Below are 3,576 nucleotides of genomic sequence, written 5' to 3'. Positions count from 1 at the left end.
ACATCTCTCAACGGCTTTTGCAATGGTAAGAAAACGACTTGTGTGCATCCGAAAGCGTCGGTGGAAGTACTTCTCCGGATAGGTTGGCTTTGGATCAAAGTAGTCTCTCATAATACTGCATGGCCCTCCTGCTCTATCACATTGATGTGTATGCAGCCAAACCGTGATTCTCTCCTAGGCTGCCGAACATCATCATTGAAAATCATGCCTAAAACGGTGTTAAAGTCATCGTCGTCTTCTTCCTCTTCGGAGGATGACAAGTCCTCCAAGATCATCTCCCTCAACCTCTTCATCTACAATTAGAACGTCTAGGTTCAAAAAGAAATGAATAAAAAAACTCACCTAGGAAATTCTTCGAACACTTGCGGTGTGGTGGTGCTGCACGGTCGGCCGGTGCCGTTTAGACCAAATCGGCGGGCGACGACGCATGCGAATGACTTGCAACGGTGTGCAAGAAAGGTGGGATGCGGCGGCCGACAGAAAAGGAAGAAGATTCGAAGCAATCGGACGAATCGACTATGGCGACAATGGCGGCATTTCACCTTGATTCCGGCGACGGCGACAGAGCCCAAACAGACTCGACATCGGGCAGAAGGGCGGCGGGGGCCAAAGGAGGCAACGAGGTAGCGGTGGGGCCGGCGGGCGCTGACGAAGATGCAGGGGGGGTGCTGCTTTTTACTCGGAGCCGCGATGAGCGAGGTAGCGCAAGGATCAGTTAAGTGCACATTAGAGGAGTAAAATCAATTTTTTACTTCTCTAACACCGAATAGGGGATTGGTTAGAAATGCCCTAAGATGCCTAAGATGCCCCTTATTGGAATGCCATGGCGTCAGAATGGAACTCGTGCTATTTTACCCGACATCATCATGGACATAAAGCTGGAGCTCGATGTGGTTAATGCCATTCGTGCTGAGTGAAAACTATGGAGTTGGCCTGGTCATCAAAGCATAGGCAGTAGCGGGTATTAGCGAGTAGTCTGTGTTATCTTATGTTTCTGGCGGAGTCTCGCTTTGACATTGTTTTGTCATTATGGGATCGGGTTAATAACTGAACTCTATATTCATTTTTTGCCTATCCTAATGAAGCGACACGCAAAGCTCATGCGTGTTCCGGAAAAAACAAACATAATTTGGTATGTAAACAAACACTACTAGGGAAAAGCCTAGCAGTAGCGCTGGTTTTTGGCCTATCAGTAGCGCGGGTAAGCGCGCTACTGATACGGCGCTACAGCTAAAGCTTAGCAGTAGCACCTATTGGCACTCGCTACTGCTATATCTACTTAGTAGTAGCGCTTTCCAAAACAACCGCTACTGGTAATTACTAGTAGCGCTTTTCAAAACAACCTCTACTACTATTATTTCGTATTCTATTTATTTTAAATTTTAGGTCGTATTCATACACCTTTATACAATTTTTCATATAGTATAGAGATTGTTTTTACATTATAATGAGTTATTAAATCACTAGGTGAAAAAACCTTGGATTAGTTTCAAGTGGATGGATCCAAAGTAACCAATGGTCACTTTGGATCCATCCATTTGAAACTAATCCGCGGTTCTTTCACCCAATGACATAATAACTTATCATCATCATCATCATCATCATCATCATATTAACAACTTATCATCATAATATATCATTGTCATATAACTCATCATCATCATCATTTTCGGCCATGACATCATCTAACAACTTGGTCACTAGTTATAATAACAACTCCTCCTCATCATCATCATAGTACTCATAATCACTACTCCTACTAAGCATCACCATCGAGTCTAAGACATTGTAGCACATAATAAAAGCTTCTCATCATCATCATAGTCATATATAATCAACACTAACTAATTGTTCTTAATACTTAGTACCTACTCCTCTCTCCTAGCTAAAATACCATAAAACAGATAAACCAGTCCTTCTCCATAATAGAGAATGGACATAAACCTATCTCAACTTGTGGCTTGCGCACATTCATTTTGTCTCCAATTATTTGCGTGTGCGCATTCATCACTTTGCTCCATTCTTTGATTTTGAGCCTTCCATCATTTGAAGAAATCGAGTATGCAGTATGGTAAGCCTTCGAAGGAGTTGGTCGTAAGCTAACCATATGCATATCACCTTCGGTAAATAGCATGTCAGGCACAACCTGCTTCGAGAGCCTCTGTTCAAAAACGTAATAGTAACATATATAGTTAGCAATGTAGTTTACCTAAGAATAATGTATGCAATGAAGTTACCATCATTAACAAAATCTTACCAAGTTTTTGGTAATGAAGTTACCATCAAGCAATTTATGGATTAGTGGCATGTATCTAGTATAATTTGGGCTGATAGAGTGACTGGTTTTGAAGGCCTCAACATCTTCTATGAATGAGACAAGATAACCTTTCTCCTCACAATTAAGCTTGGAGTCATAGCTGTAGTATGTGCTGTCTATTACCTTCTGAGTATTTCTTGAAGATAAGAAATAAGCTAACAATTATAAATAAATAAGTTTAGTACCGACGAACACCAAATATTTTTAAATTAACAACATAAATTACTGAAATTAACAAATTAGTTTGACAAACTCACATCTAGGCAAAACTGGAGGCATATCCACATCCACCCAGATGTCGATATTATCATCATCATCATAATCTTTGGGGAGAATATCAAATCTTATTTGCATTCCCTCCTCAAATCCATATGCCTTGCAGAGAGCTTCCCAATTAGAGCAACTGAAATGGGAGCGATCGACCGCATTGTATAGCTTAACCAAAAACTCATAACCATGTTTAGTTCTTAAGTCAGCCCTCCTCGTCTCCACATTATCAAAGTCATCTAAACCAAAACCAAGCTTCTCCAATACATATGGTCTAGCTTGGCACGGGATGTATTAATCAAATTTAAAAAAAATCCATAAATTACACGTTGAACAAAAGCAGCATAAGTGATGATATTAATTACGATGAAATGCTTGTCGTTGCGTACCGTACAAACATCAAAGGTCTCTTCCAGCTTCACGGTGAAAAACATGTCATTTTGCAGCTGAGGAAACCTATCGCACAAACCCCGGTCATTGTAGCAGTACCCGCACTCCGGGATCCCATCGTCATCAGACATCTCCTGTGTTCAAAATTCAAAGATTATAACTCGACGGCAAAACCTAAAAAATCCGGCATGACCTTTGCTAAAAAGGACATATCGAGCGCCTAAAATTTTGCCGGAACGGAAATTAACCAACACTCCGGCAAAACATAGGCCACTTATCGATGGTCATTGCATTTCAATGGTGTAAAATATGAACAAAAACATTTCAAAATATCTTATATATAATCTTAACACTAAATAAACTGGTTTTAATAACTACTTACTAATAAGCTAGTTTTATTAACTACTTACTAAATAAACTAGTTCTATTAAGCACTTACTATAAATAAACTAGTTCTATTAAGCACTTAATTTAAATAAACTAGTTATATTAATCACTTACTAAATAAACTATTTCTATTAAACGCTTGCTAAAAATTGTGCTACCCTAGTTCTACCCTAAATCAAATTACCTACAATTTGTAAGAACAGAGACAAAGGAGG

The sequence above is a fragment of the Triticum dicoccoides genome, chromosome 4A (assembly GCF_002162155.2).
Source record: "Triticum dicoccoides isolate Atlit2015 ecotype Zavitan chromosome 4A, WEW_v2.0, whole genome shotgun sequence".
Classification (NCBI taxonomy): Eukaryota; Viridiplantae; Streptophyta; class Magnoliopsida; order Poales; family Poaceae; genus Triticum; species Triticum dicoccoides.
Note: the sequence above shows the minus strand (reverse complement) of the source record.